The sequence below is a fragment of the Eptatretus burgeri genome, chromosome 1 (genome assembly GCF_056783735.1).
Source record: "Eptatretus burgeri isolate ZD-2024b chromosome 1, Ebu_testis_v1, whole genome shotgun sequence".
NCBI classification, from domain to species: Eukaryota; Metazoa; Chordata; class Myxini; order Myxiniformes; family Myxinidae; genus Eptatretus; species Eptatretus burgeri.
Window position 1 is genome coordinate 51,694,159 of NC_140961.1, and position 17,456 is coordinate 51,711,614.

Consider the following 17,456-nt stretch of genomic DNA (forward strand, 5'->3'; position numbering starts at 1 on the left):
CCCTTTGACCTTTCACCTCGCTCCCCATTGGCCCGAGAAAAAGTGGGCGTGAAGGCTTTTTGATCCACAAATTTGCATATATCGATCGTTCTGGAGGCGGGGCCAAATCGCCCCTCGCTCACCGATTGGACGGCAAAAAGTGGGCGTGTGTCGTTTTTGATCCGTTTTTGAAGCAGAAAATCCGTGATTTTGTACACGCTGTTCGACGCGCGTTCTGCATGAGTCCAACACCGGCACCCATGAGTGGCGCGAGATGACGGTGATGCGATGGTGGCGAGTTGTGACGGTAAAGGTCATGGCGGTTGTGGTGAAGCGGCGTTGTGGTTGGTGGTTGTTGTTGTGGTTGTGATGGTGGCGATTGGTCCAAAATAAAGATAGTAAAAGAAAAACGGCTATCCTGAAGAGTCGCAGCACGTATAAATGACATGTATTCCCACTAGACAACGGATTTGGGCCTAACTACACATGCACTTACCGAGATACCTCACCTAAGGGACCTGAATGGTGGTTTGCGAATTTGGTAACCACAACACTACCCCCTTCCCTTTTTACAGACTCGTCCCGAGTCGTCAAATTTTCGTGTGCCATCATGTGTAGTTTTCCCCTAGTACATTTTACCTACGGATCCCTGAGTGCGACATTTATGGTATTCGTGTCCCCAAAATAAATAACCTAAGGGCTGCGTAACTATCTAAACAAACTCACTCACACGGACGACTTAAATAAAATTGCCGGCGCTAAGACAAACATGCCGGGGGCGCACTCATATGTACAGTACATCTTACCTTAACTTACAAATTTTACACTAAACCATGGCCCAGGATCATTGAACTCTGCAAAAGAAAAGCAGTTAGCAGGGAGCCAGGCTGCCCACATGCAGTCTCTGGCTCAAACAATGCAGGTGACAGGGAACGTGGCTGGCTACTCACACGCAGTCCAAGGCCTTCCCTTTTGAACTGAACGCAGTGAACCACAACGGTGCATGGGCCGCACAACGCAGTCTCCGTGCCAGCTCAAGTGGCACACGCAATGAGCACAACGAATGGATGCATGAACACAAACACGGTGCACGGGCCGCCACTGCAGGCCCGTGTTGTAGCTGCCAACAGGGCAGTTCTTGCAGCTTGCAAACTGTTGCTTTCAGATCCTGGCGCACATGGAAACGAACAGGGGGGGGGGCAAAGCAAAAATTGAACGGGGGCTGGTGAACAGGGGCAGTGGGCATGGCATGGCAAAGGCAGCAGGCAAACACAGCCCGCAGAAGAAGGCCGCTGCAGGCAAACACAGCCGGCAGATGAACTGGCCGGCACAGGCCTTGAAGAAAAACAGCCAGCAGATGAACTGGCCGGCACAGGCCTTGAAGCAAACACAGCTGCAGACGAAGTGGCCGGCACAGGCCTTGCAGCAACACAACAGCTGCCGATCAAGTGGGCCGGCACAGGCCTTGAAGTAACACAGCCAGCAGATGAAGCTGGCCAGCCTTTGCCGTTCAGTGGAGGTTGGTGGAGGGAGTGCGGTGGTGCTGGCCACTTGGAAGGCGGGCTCGGACCTACCTACCTGTCTCCCTCCCAACCTATCGCCTTTGCCTGTCACTGTACATACCCACTCCCTTAATTTGTCCAAACCCCAATTTAGCCCCAACTTATTTTTTTGTTGTTTTTATTTTTACTTCCCCACTATAAATCGTCCCCTAACCCCCTTTATCGTCCTTGTTCGGCTAACCTATCCTGTCACCTCGCCTACTCCCAACCCCTACGTTCCCTTCCCGGAGGGGAATAAGGGAGAGCTAACGTCCTGTGTCGAGGCCCAACGAAGCCTCAGAATGGCCTCCCCAGAGTTCGGCGATCTTAACACCAAGTGGGTCCAGCGGCCCACAACGACAGCGAGGGGATGGATGGTGCGGAGGGGTACATCTCCTAATCTACCCTAACCATTCAACTGCTAAACTACCCCGGGGCTTTCAACAAGCGCCTCTCGCTTAAACTATTGGTTCTAACAACCCAGATTCCCGTCGCCTGTGTTGGTGTCCTTACAATTTCGGGCCTCGCCCCCCAATTTTCGCTCCGTGCCCTCACACGGTCTCCTGGCTGGGACACGTGGCTCCCTTTGGCAGGCACGACCCTCTGCCGAATCTCCCGCTATGGCACCCCCGGGCACTACACTGCCTCCGAGCCTACCAGCTCCCTAACACCGGGGAGTGCCCCCCATGGCACCTCCCCTGAAACGCACACGTGGCAGGCCGGCCTCCCGGGCCCCTTTCCGAGGGTCACCCGTGCCCACAACACTGCCCACGCGGCTAATGGCGCCCCGGGCCCCCGCACCAAGCAGGCGCACCCGTGCCCACTACTCTATCCCGGCCCCCCATGGGCCCTTGGCCTACCACGGCCGACTAGCCTGGTGCCCGGGGTACCCACTCAGCGATACTCACCTTTCGCAGCCACGCTCCCAAGCCCGTCAACAGGGCTCCTGCACCCCTCCAAATGGGTCTCGAGCCTACTTTCCCACCAACAGCAAAACGACCTCCATTTTTCAATTTGACTAACCCCGCTAACTCACTTTACTCTGACCCCGGGGTCCCTTGGGCGGGAGTCACTCCTCCCCCCAATCACTCATCGCACCATGCATTCCCCATTCGCTCCATTCACACAGACCCGCTGGCCTCACTCACTCACCAAGCACATGCTTCCAATTCACTCACCAACAACTCTTCAACACACACACCACTGAACTCTGCCATCCTCCTAACTACTTCCCCTAACTAACTCGTGCTCCCACGTCGTCCCTTAAACTAGTAGCACGTTCCTTTTAACACTACGTAGCTAAACTACGTCCCCTCTACACATCCACAAGTCTGTCACTGTCTCAAATAATCCCATTAATCAATTTCCCAACCTAAATCTGGCTACAATCCCTCTAACTAATCCATTCCACGGACTCCATGAGGACTTACCCCTGCCCCATGAAGTCCGTCTAACTAAGCTAACCCTTCCCCCTAACTAGTTTCCATCCTGTGCCCCGGGTAAGGGGGTCTTTCACCCCTTGCCCAGGAATCCTTTGCACCCGAAAGTGAGGCTTGGCTTTCTTTTTTTTTTTTTTCCCATGCGCAGCACCTGCGCGGCAACTCGCGCTCTTTGCACCTTGCAACTGCCCGTGACGTCATGCAGCTGCACGTGTTCCTCGTCCCTCCTTGGACGGGACCATCCGGCAGAGATACCCCTCCTGCCGGATTCCAACCCCACGTGCAGCCATGGCGTCACCGTGCGCATAAAAAAAACAAGCCCCACGTCTCGAGGGGTTCCCCACGCGAACACATGTGCTTTGCCCGTTGGAGCTTAACACACACGATCGCGCGGAGAACCCGTCCGGTCCAAATCCATTTACCTGCCTAAACTTTGTCCGTCCGCGGGATCGGCAAATCCACCGCGTGCGTTTCCGGACCGGGACTTCACTCTCGCAAGCGAGCACGTGGCGGTCTCGTGCGTTGCACAGCACGAACCGCGTGCTCGCGGCTGGGTGAACCCGGCACGGTCCGCGAAACAACCACAGCCGCTACTCGGCTTTCTCTCTTCTGTCGCCGTCTCCGTCTCCATTCCACCCACGCACACCTGCGTGTTACGACGCACACAGTCCACACCATCACATTCACACCGGGAGATGCGGCTGCGTGCTCCCGCATGCCAACCGACATCTCCCTCACATACCGCTCTCTCACACACACGGTCTCCCTTGCACACAGCGACCTTGCACACGGCCGTTCACTCACGCGTGCCTCACTACTCTCACACCGTGCCTCATCCACACACGCGGGGGCACTCACCCGCGGTACCTCACTCATACACACGGCGACACTCACACACGCGGTCTCTTCCACACACGGTGCCTCACCCACACACGCGGGGGCACTAACCCGCGGTGCCTCACTCACACTCCGTGCCTCATCCACACACGGCGTGCTGGGAAGCACGTACTCCGGCACCATCGCCACCACACCACTCACACGTGGTGCCTCACTCATACTGGCCGTTTCACTCACACACACGGCCTCACTCACACACGGTGCCCCATCCACACCCGGCGTGCTGGGAAGCACGCACTCTGGCACCATCGCCACCACACCAATCACACACGGGGTCGCTTCCACACACGGGGACGCACTCACACCTTGCACCACACACACAGGGACAACCATACTGGGGATTCGTGTCCCCACAAGGGTCTCCGGGGCCTCTATACCCCCCAAGCTCTCCGTGCACCCGTCCACAGCACCCGTCCCCTCAACCTCGCAAAACACGACCGAACTCACCTGGTCGTGACTCGCCTTAAGGGGGCATACTCCCTCCCCTCGTTCCTGGAGGAGGCCATCCCGCTGCTCGCACCGGGTCCCTACACGCTCCGCGAGCTCAACCCCATTGTCCTCCACTACCTCCGTGTGTGTGTGCGCGTCACTTACCCCGTCTTCATCGTGTTTATTGGTCTCTGCTTCTTTCTGGCGTCTTTCCCTTATCTTTATGTAGGTCAACCTTACTTTCTCTTTAAGTCGCTCCCGTCCTTCCCTGTTTTTCACTCCTTGCTCTTTCACGATCTCCGCGTACCTCATCCTTGCTTTCCGTATTAATTGTTCTTTTCTCTCCCTCGCAATTACTTTCACCTCGTCTCTTGTCTCCCGAATTACTTTTTCCTTACCCGCCTCCACCGCGGGCCTGTCAGCCGTTGCACCCCCTTCCAGCTCGTTCGTTCCGACACGTGGAGTCGCCATTTTAAGTTCCCTGCTCACGGCCTTCATGCCCGCCTGCAGGCATCGGCCCATGTTCTGCGTCTCACCCCGTAGCTTTTTCATCTCTTCCCTCATGTTCGTTTCCATTTTAGTTTTCATGCGTTTTATTTCGTTTGTGAATGTATCCATCTTTTCGTTTATTTGTTTGTTCATGTCTTTCATTTCGTTTTTTATTTCATTTGTCATTGCCGCATTCATTTGTGCCAGCATGGTGAATAGCTGGGCCATGTCGGATGCACTCAAGTGAGCCGTTTCGGCAGGGGTTGGGGAAGGGTCTTGGTGGAGAGGGGGGGGGAGGTGTCATACACCGCGGCCGCTGCCGCACCCACCTCGGGCCCTGGGTTCAGTTGGGCGAGTCCGTGTTCCTGCACAATCAACATTTCCTGCACGGGGATTTCATCCTGGACCATGGATCCTACACATTCTACATCCATTTCTAATACCCCCGGCTCCCGCTCGCCTTGAGACGCCATCTTGCTTCTCGTGAAGGGTTAATTTGCTCGCTCGTAATTTGGAGGGAATCGGGGGTCGCTTCTCTCACCCCTGGACCGATTCCCGTGAATTTAATTGGAGACAGGAGAGCCCGTTTTCCTGTTCTCCGATACCAGTGCCGCGAGGAGGGCGATGAATTTGTATCGCACGACCTGACACCAGTGTTGCGGATTCCGCGCCCGCCGGCGTGCGACGGCCACGTAACTCGAATCGCGGCACGTCGCCCACCGGACGGACAATCCAGTCGTGACCCTCTCGGACTAACGCCGGGAACCAGTCACGGGTGGACCTTTCGGTCTCACCGCGATCGAGCCAATCAGCCCCCGCGTGGGATAGGGTTGCTCGCCAAATTCGAACTACCTAAGTACCCACGCGGAGGGTAGACCGGGCGATCGCACCTCGCCGCAGGTCGACTTCGGACACGGGCCACTTAAGCGACCCGTTCCGTACTATCAGAATAACCGAGCGGTGTTATCGTCGACCTCGACGGTTCGATTAATTATCGGGCGTACTCAGCCCACTACCAACCCTTTACGTGAAGCAAGATGAGGGTTCAATGGGGGAAAAGACGAAGCGAAGCGGGAGAACAGTTCAACAATAAAGCACATTTATTCGCGGCACACGGGAAGCACACAAATACAATTCCACCAAATGCACACAAAAAAAAGAAAACACAATTCCATTTACACAAAAAGCAAACATAAAAGTGAAAACACAGTGCAGAGCTAATACCGACTACCGAGCACACGGCAACACTTATACAATTCTACTTCACAGACGGCGCCGACAACACATACCCAAAACCAAGGAAAAGAAATACCCTCAAGAATGAGGCAGGCCTGAGGCCGAGACCGGGTCGGGCCTACCCGTCTGGTGATGAGACGCGGGGCGGCGATGGCCCCGCAACCCGCGGGCCTCGTGGACAGTGCCTGGCAGGGGGTGGGAACGGGGCCCCCTTGGTCGCACTATCTCAGCGCGGGGGGAAACAGGAGGGGGTTGCTGATGCTCGGGGTATAGAGGAGCTTTATTATCCCTGGTGTGCGTCTCCACCTCGGCCAGGTCGCGCTGCCGGCCTCCCTCGGGCGTGCAGCTCCTGGCACCGACGCGAGCACCCCCTCGTCCGACTCTCTTCAGCTTCTCCAGCCACTGCAGGCTTCGGGCTCCAGTCTTCTTTCGTTCTCGTTTGCGACTCTCTTCTGACTGACGAACACCGTCCTTTTATCCCCCCGTAACTTCGCCTTTGACCCCCTCCCTTTGACCTTTCACCTCGCTCCCCATTGGCCCGAGAAAAAGTGGGCGTGAAGGCTTTTTGATCCACAAATTTGCATATATCGATCGTTCTGGAGGCGGGGCCAAATCGCCCCTCGCTCACCGATTGGACGGCAAAAAGTGGGCGTGTGTCGTTTTTGATCCGTTTTTGAAGCAGAAAATCCGTGATTTTGTACACGCTGTTCGACGCGCGTTCTGCATGAGTCCAACACCGGCACCCATGAGTGGCGCGAGATGACGGTGATGCGATGGTGGCGAGTTGTGACGGTAAAGGTCATGGCGGTTGTGGTGAAGCGGCGTTGTGGTTGGTGGTTGTTGTTGTGGTTGTGATGGTGGCGATTGGTCCAAAATAAAGATAGTAAAAGAAAAACGGCTATCCTGAAGAGTCGCAGCACGTATAAATGACATGTATTCCCACTAGACAACGGATTTGGGCCTAACTACACATGCACTTACCGAGATACCTCACCTAAGGGACCTGAATGGTGGTTTGCGAATTTGGTAACCACAACAATATATATATATATATATATATATATATATATATATATATATGTATGTATATATACCTAAACATATATTTCAAGATATATATCTATATGTATATAATTTGAAGTTTTTGTTTGCTTGTTTGTCTGCACGCTCATCTCCTGAACGGTGAAAGATAAGAGGAAACCTCTGAAACAAAAAATGTCGGGACTGGCCCCTGGAAGGTTATAGGCAAGGTGGCGAGGCCCCTCAGCCAGGGGTGGGGTTCCCCCTCACAAACCCCTTCAGCTATGACTGCCGTGGCCCAATGGTGAACTTATACTGGGCTCGCGTCAGATCTATGTACAGAAGATTAAATTCATTCAAAGAGAACCCAGGCAACGCCGGGTGCATTCACCTCGTACATACATATATATATATATATATATATATATATATATATATATATATATATATATATATATATATATATATATATATATATATATATATATATATATATATATTTTTTTTTTTATTATTTATTTATTTATTTATAAAAGTGACAAAGTATAGACATGTAGTACACATATATATCATCCCTAATCACATGTTAATTTGTCTCATGCTGGTATCATATTATAATCAGGATATCCTCAGTGCATAAAACTTTCATTGTGCTGTCCTTATTCTTATGTCATGCTAAGTTATAATGGGGAAAATATAAACCCCATGATTTACGTGCAAAAAGCAATGCAGCTCTACTGGATTCTCTGCAATTTGAAGCTCTCAAATTTATTGGAATCTACCATGATGAGGCTGAAACTCAAGATCTGTTGCTCTCACATCTCACAGGCAGGTCGGTGGTCTCTCTGTTTTCTATTATCTATTCTTCAACATTGCTTCCTCCACTCTCTCAGTCCTCCTACCCTCCCTAGCAACTGCAGGATGCACACATTCTTCCAGTTACCCACTTCTGGTTAGACTTCACAAATTTTGGCTGACTGCACACCTCAACTCCTTGGTTCCTCGCTTCCTACATCTACGGAATCACCTTCCAGAGGTTGATCTGTTCCACTCTTCTCTCTACTGCTTCAAACAAGCAGTGCACCTCCATCCATCGTTATCCCCAATTATGTCCCATGATCTTTATTGCCTCCATTAACCTTTCCTAACCCAGCCATCTTGCTAGTTTCAGTGTTTCTACCCCTCCTCCCTTTCCTCTTATATCCTGTTGGCTACTTCCCTTGACGTTTGTCCTATTCTCAGACAGATATACCTGACTCTTACATGAAAGACATACCTGAAAAGAAAATAACACACCTGAAGGTGATTTTTGTTCCACATGATCATGCTGAAAGGTTGACTACCACTACCACTACTACTACTTTAATTGTCCCAATTACTGCCACCTTCTAGTGGGGTCTGCCCGAGAACGTTTTTAGCCCAAATCCTTCACAACCCGACGGGTCAGGCATGAGGTTAGACTGAAAATGAATGGGGGCAGCATTTGTTTTGGGTGCCGGCGATAACTCGCTTTCTCTTCGTGATGTACACAGTGCGATCTTAAAAGTCCACCAACAACCAGTGCTGGTCAATGGGTCCTCCAGCTTTATGTCCATCCGAGGGACACTACACACATAGATGAATCACCCTGGCCAGGATGACCGTTTATAATCCAGGATTCAAATCAAAGCTAGACACCTCGGAGGTGAGTGGTAGGAGAGCTTGCCTCGGGGTATATACAGTCTTTCATCCTGCTGAAAAGTGAGCTTAACAAAAGTTTTCAAGTCGTAAAATTTTATTTTCACCAATACAATTTCGTCGAGCAGACAAGAAACAGTAAATAATAGAATGTATCGCTGTTATGCATTCTGTACTCGTGCGTGAAACTTTTGAAATCAACACGCAGAAATGTGTGAAAGTTTCCTCCACCCGTGAAAAGTTTTCACGGTTGGGAAAATTATGCCGCCGGACAATTGGGAGTTCAAAAAAAAGAAACAAAGCAACAGACACCTAACAAAAGCCAATGGATTTGGAGCTGTTAAACAAATATTGGATCCTGTTCAATGATTCATTGACCAAGTGGCTTTCGTCATAACGAATGCAGTCATAATTACAGCGCTGTTGCCAACAGGGCGGTTGCAGTTGAAAAAGAAACATGAAAGGAAATCACTCCAGGCATTGCAGGGCAGCTTGTGAGGAAAGCTGGTCAATCCTTCAGGGTTTGGTCCTATTCAATAATTAAATAAAAGAAATCCAAGAGGGCTACAGGTCTTCCTTTGGGGTTTTCTCCTCCCCTCTCCAGACCTCTACTCTATGATTAGGAGTTAACCCATTCACTTTTCTTGGAAAGATTTCCAAACACCAGTCGAATGAGTCTGCACTTCAACCCAACGCGAACAAAGTCCGCTTCTAAATCAAATTCTTCCAAATGAAAATTCACGTGCAAGAAGTGCATAAATCGATTGATTATAAATTATGTTTTGAAGAGTACTTCACGAATGTTGGAAAAGAATGCTCCAAATGGTGTGAATCAAATAAAAGTGTTTACAAATGATTTCAGGTTTATGAAAAAAGCAAAACTACCGACAAATCATATTCCTTGAAGCAACAAGCTTCAACAACATTATAAAGGGGCGGACTATAGCATGAATATTGAATATATTAAAATACACACATTGTTGAATTGTTGAGAATGTTCATCTACACAAATTTTGAATATGAAGTGTGACAAAATGAATAATCATTCTATAGTCACAAATACATTTTCTTTGCAAGGTTTGGTCGGGAATCACAAATAAATCGCCACTATGTCAGACAGATGTCCGCAATTCAACATTATTTTTACCTGCCACATCTCACAGGTCAACAAGAGCTCTGCGTTGTTGCTGCTGTTGTTCTTGGAGTTCTTGTTGGGGGTCGACTTTTGAAATGTGCATCCATTGGTCGGACAGCTACCGGATCATTCCTACATTGGTCGCTTGACTCCACCCACTATGGTACCCAGACAAAATGATATGGCCACCATCTTGGTTTTCTAGTGGGCCTAACGCATTAGGCCTGGAGGCCTCTGCTGATGATACACTGTCCAGGGTTGTTGCATCAGATTTCAATTGGCTTTGTTTGAGTTGAGCGTTAATCATGATGAGGGACCTCAAAAAATCTAATCATATGTCGAATAATAATGGTAATGTTTAATCAAGCCCGTCAGAATGCACAGTCCGTCAGAACACACAGCAATCAAGCGTTACATAATGTAACCAAGCGTAACGTTACATAAATTCAATTACTAAAAAAATGGCGTTACGTAGTTTTTGAATGGCCCCCATATTGGATTTAAACAATCTGTGACAGTGTGACAAGTCAGCTCATTCTAATATAATTCTATCAAATGCACCATACTCTTGACAGAGTATCAATGTTGCTAAAGCAGTATCTTGGCAAGGGTATCAGAATCTGAGTGGTTTGCCATTGCCTTTCCAGCAGTTCCACCAGGGCAGGAATTTGGAATTTGTTCAGGGTGTTTGCAATAATTGGTCTGTTGTTTGTTAAAGACACCGTGGAAACTTTAATGTCCACCTATGACCAGTGCTGGCCCACAGGTCCTCAAGATTAACGTTTCCGATGGATGGCTCACACATTGATGCATCACCCTGCATGTGAAACACCAGGGCGATGGTGAATAGCTAAGTTGGGATTCGATTCCAGGCTACACAGCTCAGAAGCGAGTGTGTGTACTTCTAGCTGCAGGCAATCCTGCAATATATCTCCATCCAACTTATAGCTTATACCATCTCACAACGTCCCCTACCCTGTTTCAGAACAAGTATGTTGAGAGAAGATGTAGTCCCTCTTAAATATAGTTTTTGGAGTAAAATTACACGAGGAAGCATATGTATCGTAAGGCCTGTGAGAGCAGGTTACATGTTGTGATAGAAGACAGAGGAAGGCAAGGAGGGATGACAAGAGGAGAATTCAGAAGGAAGAAGAGAATGTTGATCCAGATTACAGATTTTTCTCTCTTGCTTTCATTTCTATTTTCGTCAGTCTGCTATGAAACCAATTCCAAGCATTAACCCCATGGCATTCTGATTACAGCTGAGCCAAGCTTGCTATTTATTATTTTCAGGGAGAATATAGGTACGTGTGGTTGGCATGATAGCTTAGAGTTGCAGTATGTGCACTTACCCTTGAGCCATTTGATTTGGGTTTGAATGTTGACCAAGCTATAAACTTTCACCCTGTTGTTTTGCATGCAAAACGATGCATCAATGGTCGTTAAAGTGGGATGGGTGTTAAAGTGGGAGTCTTGTTTGCCAGCATTAGTTGGTGGACATTAAAGATCCCACGGTGTTCTTTACGAACAGTAGGTGAGCCATCACCTGCACCATGGCCAAATTCCAAATTCTTGCCCTGACTTCCTGTGTCAGAGTGGCAACCCATCCAGGATTGTAACCCTTGCCACGGAACTGCTTCGTGAGAACTCACATTCTTTCTGTATAGAGCATGGTACAATAATTAATCAATTGTCACAGAGGGAGGCCATTTGGCCGATCTTGCACATGTCTGGCCAGCACCACATTAATTCCATATTTCAGTTTATCGTCTTAATTTCACTAGGGGAGAGGGGAGGGAGAAATTGTTACAGATTATACACGTTTTTCTGAAAAATCAAAAAGTTGGAGTTTCTTGGACGATTACAAGAATCTCTTTCGCAACACATTGTTGAACTTCCCACTTTGATGTATTGTAATCATATACAATGACACCAGATTAATATGAGAGAATTAAGGGTATTTGGTGATGAATTTGGTGGAGTATATTCTCCTCTTGGAAGGCAAATCTGCCCGAAGACAATCTCACATCATTCCACAAAGTCTGCCTTCAACAAGTGTGTGTCTACTCTCGGGAGAGCCAGAAAACAATACCTGTCCAACCTCAAGATTTAACTTTAAAACACACACACATACACACACACACACACACACACACACACACACACACACACACACACACACACACACACACACACACACACACACACACACACACACACACACACACACACACGCACACACACACACGCACACACAGTATTAGTGCTTAGCTGATATTGGCAATTCTTCAGCAATCGGCAAATTGGAGTCAATGTGATTACCGACTGCAGTTGGTATTGCAATCAACCCAAATACCTTGAGAAGCTTTCACCCTTGTTTTAGTGGAATTTCAATAAACAAATTATAAAAACATTGTTGCATTATCGACGTTTTAGGAAGATGTGCAAAAACATTAATCAATACAAACAGCTGCTAATCGTCATGTGATGATGGGTGGAAAAAAAAAAAAAACATTGGCTCTGTAATTTAGAAAACACATAAATACGGCAAACATCTTGGAAATAGGGCGTTACCAAATATATTTTGTTTTTAAACTCAGAAAGAGAAACCATATAACATTTGAAAATCATGTACCTCAACCTTGTAGCAAGTGCCAACTGTACATCCTGATCGGGACACGAGCTCTACCGCTATCGACTGTATGGCGCTCGGCAAGTGGCTTAGGCGCTCGGCAAGTGGCTTAAGCACTCAAGCAAGCGCTCCAATTAAATAGTTGATGAGGAATGGCTGGCCAGGCTGTGGCTGCATACCATTTGGGATCGCTTTAACTTTAAAGCCGGTCTTCACCACACCCGCAACAGTGAAATAAATAAATGAATTTGTTCAAATAATTACTTTATCCACAAGAGTTGTTTTATGTTGAACAATCATGGAGACATCGCAAAGTTTAATCGCCCGTGAAATAAACATTGCAGATAATCTGCCACATGACCTGCCCGTCTGTGCACGCGTCACATCGTACTTCGGTTCACGGTCCACGCAAACGTTATAACTTTGTTTTAAAATATCCGTTTTTCACCAGATTTGCTTTCATTTTATGTAGAGCACATCGAGAAATCTCCGAAAATATAGACACAGATCTGGCAGACGCTATGGATAAGCAGTCCCTCTGGGGGACAGGGCAAGAGGTGAAGCAGTGAATGCATTAAATCATATAGCTCAATGAAACCAGTTAATTTTGGCACGTTCCTCATTCTTTTGTTCACTCAATATAATTCTCCAAAGAGTAGAAAAAGATAAGGTTAATGCTTTGGAAATTTCACATTTTCTTGTGTGTATATATGGAGGAGGGACCATAGCATTGCTTACTTACAGTAAATAGGCATTTCTGCTTTGTTATAAGACTCGTTATTTCTTTAATTTATCAGATTTCACTCCAGATTTTGACACTTATTTAGTCTGGACGATATCGGATCCTCAAAACCGAAAAAAAATTTGATGATATACTTTAATTAGTCCGTGAGAGTTGATCATGGAACATTGCATCATAAAATGTATAAAATCGCTCCAAGCTCCTGATTTGAAAACTACAGCACTTACAAAAGCGATGTATCCAGTGATTCGATAATATGAGTGAGGAAAGTGAAGAAAAAGAAGCATTATCATTAAGAAATGATTGCAACCTGTTCCAAGTGAAGGCATGGTTGAGCAGGCCAAAACCATGGCGGCTTCAGACCCCAGGAAGAATACATGGATACACCCTAAGACCCCAAAAAGAACGGTGACCGAGGATGCGCCTAGTAAAAGATATTGTTGTGGTTACCAGATTCGCAAACCACCATTCAGGTCCCTTAGGTGAGGTATCTCGGTAAGTGCATGTGTAGTTAGGCCCAAACCCGTTGTCTAGTGGGAATACATGTCATTTATACGTGCTGCGACTCTTCAGGATAGCCGTTTTTCTTTTACTATCTTTATTTTAGACCAACCGCCATGATCACAACCACAACATCAACCACCAACCACAACGCCGCTTCACCACAACCGCCACGACCTTTACCGTCACAACTCGCCACCATCGCATCACCGTCATCTCGCGCCACTCATGGGCACCGATGCTGGACTCGTGTGGGGCGCACGTTGAACAGCGTGTACAAAACCACGGATTTTCTGCTTCAAAAACGGATCAAAAACGACACACGCCCACTTTTTGCCGTCCAATCGGTGAGCGAGGGGCGATTTGGCCCCGCCTCCAGAACGATCGATATATGCAAATTTGTGGATCAAAAAGCCTTCACGCCCACTTTTTCTCGGGCCAATGGGGAGCGAGGTGAAAGGTCAAAGGGAGGGGGTCAAAGGCAAAGTTACGGGGGGATAAAAGGACGGTGTTCGTCAGTCACCAGAGAGTCGCAAACAAGAACGGGTCGGAGAGTCAAGAAGAGGAGAGTCGGAAGCAGAGGGTCAAGACTTCGCGGGCGGTGGAGCTGCTCGTCGTGTGCGTTGGAGTCGGAACGGAGGGGACGGAGCTGTGGAAAGGCGGCGACACCAGACGAGGGGGTGCTCGCGTCGTGCAGGAAGCTGCACCCGAGGGAGGCCGACAGCGCGACCTGGCCGAGGTGGAGACGCTCGTCGCATATAATAAAGATCCTCTATACCCCGAGCATCAGCAACCCCCTCCTGTTTCCCCCCGCGCTGAGATAGTGCGACCAAGGGGGCCCCGTTCCCACCCCCTGCCAGGCACTGTCCACGAGGCCCGCGGGTTGCGGGGCCATCGCCGCTCCGCGTCTCATCACCAGACGGGTAGGCCCGACCCGGTCTCGGCCTCAGGCCTACCTCATTCTTGGGGGATTTCTTTTCCTTGGTTTTGGGTATGTGTTGTCGGCGCCGTCTGTGAAGTAGAATTGTATAAGTGTTGCCGTGTGCTCGGTAGTCGGTATTAGCTCTGCACTGTGTTTTCACTTTTATGTTTGCTTTTTGTGTAAATGGAATTGTGTTTTCTTTTTTTGTGTGCATTTGGTGGAATTGTATTTGTGTGCTTTCCGTTCGTCGCGAATAAATGTGCTTTATTGTTGAACTGTTCTCCCGCTTCGCTTCGTCTTTTCCTCCATTGAATCCCCATCTTGCTTCACGTAAAGGGTTGGTAGTGGGCTGAATACGCCCGATAATTAATCGAACCGTCGAGGTCGACGATAACACCGCTCGGTTATTCTGATAGTACGGAACGGGTCGCTTAAGTGGCCCGTGTCCGAAGTCGACCTGCGGCGAGGTGCGATCGCCCGGTCTACCCTCCGCGTGGGTACTTAGGTAGTTCGAATTTGGCGAGCAACCCTATCCCACGCGGGGGCTGATTGGCTCGATCGCGGTGAGACCGAAAGGTCCACCCGTGACTGGTTCCCGGCGTTAGTCCGAGAGGGTCACGACTGGATTGTCCGTCCGGTGGGCGACGTGCCGCGATTCGAGTTACGTGGCCGTCAGCACGCCGGCGGGCGCGAAAACCGCAACAATATAATTAAATAAGGCCATTAATTATATTCAAAAGGGGTGTATTAATTAACCCAAACACCCAATTTCCAGTCATGCACTTCCTTGGAGTTTTCTTGGTATGCATGCAAAGTTTCAGGCTGCTTGGTCTCATGGTTTTGGAGTTAGGACACACACACACACACACACACACACACACACACACACACACACACACACTTCTGGAGAGAGGACGGAGAGAGAGATGTGTGTGAGGGTGCTGGTCTGTATTAGGCGGGGGCGGAGTGAGAATGGGACAGACTGTGAGAGAGAGAGAGAGAGAGAGAGAGAGAGAGAGAGAGAGAGAGAGAGAGAGAGAGAGAGAGAGAGACGGGGGGGGGGGGTTAGGTGAAGGGGATAGGTGGGGGAGGGGAGAGTTAGCAGAGAGAAAATGTTATGCTTTATGAACCAAACACACACACACACACAATTATGAGAGTAGATTTACAATTTGTTCATGCTCTTTACTTCTTTAACAGACGAGATAATAACATTTTATATTTGTAACTTTAAAAAGTTATTAAAACAGTAATAGACTCTTGCACAGTTGTTCACGGCACAGAAAGTCTGTGGGGAGATTTCATTCATAGTGATGAATCTTACTCAATGCACATTACACTTTAGTTTGTAGAATATAATATACTGAAATGCAAAATAAACTTACCACTTGTTTGAAATGTAATAAAATTGTAACAGTTCAAAATAAAACAAACCAACATTTGCTAATTGAAACATTGGCATTTTATTGATGACGAGTCAAGTTTTTGCCGAAGACACACCATCTCATAAGTTTGTTCTACAGTACAGAACAGCACAGGGTGCAATGTCAGTCCCCTTTCAATAGCGTGTGTGGCCATCATTGTTTTGGATACAGGCAGTGCATCGTCGGCGCATACTGCCTCCCAGTCTTGGGATGGATTGCTGCTGGATTCTGTCCCACTCAGTCCTCAATGTCTGAAGCCATCTGACTTAGGACCATCTGCCTGTCCTGCCTTGCAGTGGTGACTCTTGGCCTCCCCGATCGAGGTCTGTCATCTGCAGAGTTGTGGAGGGTGTCTCTGTCCACCAGGGTCGATATCGTCTGGTGTGAACAGCCAAGGTGACGTGCCACCTCACGGTAGCTCAATCCGCCTTGCAGTATGCCCAAGGCACACTGCCGTTGATCCTTTGACAATCGTGGCATGTTGATTGAAATGCCCATTTTGCACTGGCCTTTTTAAAGCCAATTTCAAGACATCACGTGCAGCTCATTAAAATCATCCCGTACCCCTTGGCTAATCACTGACAGTCAAAATGGCTGTTCAACAGCTGTGCTATGAAGTGACTATTGAAGGTTCAAGTGACCATCCATGACCGTTTTGTCTGACAGTGAGGTCACTATTGTCCACAAATAAGTTCACACATTTATTACACGCAGTGTTATTGTTGATATTTGGAAGTTTAAAAGGTGGTAAGTTTCTTTTGCGTTTCAGTATATATTACTTGAGTAATAAGTTAATATTTAATAATAAGTCATTTTCTGTCTGCCTGCCTGTTTGTCTGTCTGTGTGTAACACCAATCACGCCAAAACTATTGGACCAATTGCCACCAAACTTGGCACATGGACCAAGTTCAACCTCATGGTGAAAATGGGCTACTTGGTTTCATTTGTAGTCACGGGAGTTCGGGAGGGAAGTTTGATGAAAACTCTCTCTGTAAATGTGTATCATGTAGCCCCACCTATTGGTGGTGGAAGAAGGTATTACAAGTCAGCTGTGGAGATAACTTGTATTTTTGCACTGTACACATCCCCAGAGAGTGGATAACCCCAAAGCCAACCTCCATTAATCAGGGGAAAGGGGGGGGGCGTCCAGAAGGAGGAGAAGGGGGCTGGAGAAGGGACCTGGCGGAAACATAAGGCACCCCTGCTAGTAGGGAATAATTCGGACATATTGCATCCGTAATAAATATAGCTTTGTAGCACAAAACTCCAACAATGAATTTTTGTAGATTAGCAAGTTTACAGATAGAGCATGTTGGAAATTTTTATTTGTGCTTTGGAACAATTTGCAAATTACATACCCGAGGTGGTGAAAATTCCCCCGTCCCTGGCACT

At 48.2% G+C, this 17,456-nt stretch overlaps 1 long non-coding RNA gene across 4 annotated transcripts in view; it reads left to right on the plus strand.

Moving 5' to 3' along the window:
- LOC147034478 (uncharacterized) overlaps positions 1 to 17,456 on the plus strand; it is a 280,443-nt gene that overhangs the window by 78,564 nt on the left and 184,423 nt on the right. Inside the window, exon 2 of one of the 4 annotated variants that reach the window (XR_015058924.1) lies at positions 9,871 to 10,005. The exons of the other annotated variants lie outside the window; for them this stretch is intronic. This is a non-coding gene — a long non-coding RNA (uncharacterized LOC147034478). The remainder of the gene's footprint in view (positions 1 to 9,870; positions 10,006 to 17,456) is intronic. 4 annotated transcript variants of the gene reach the window in all.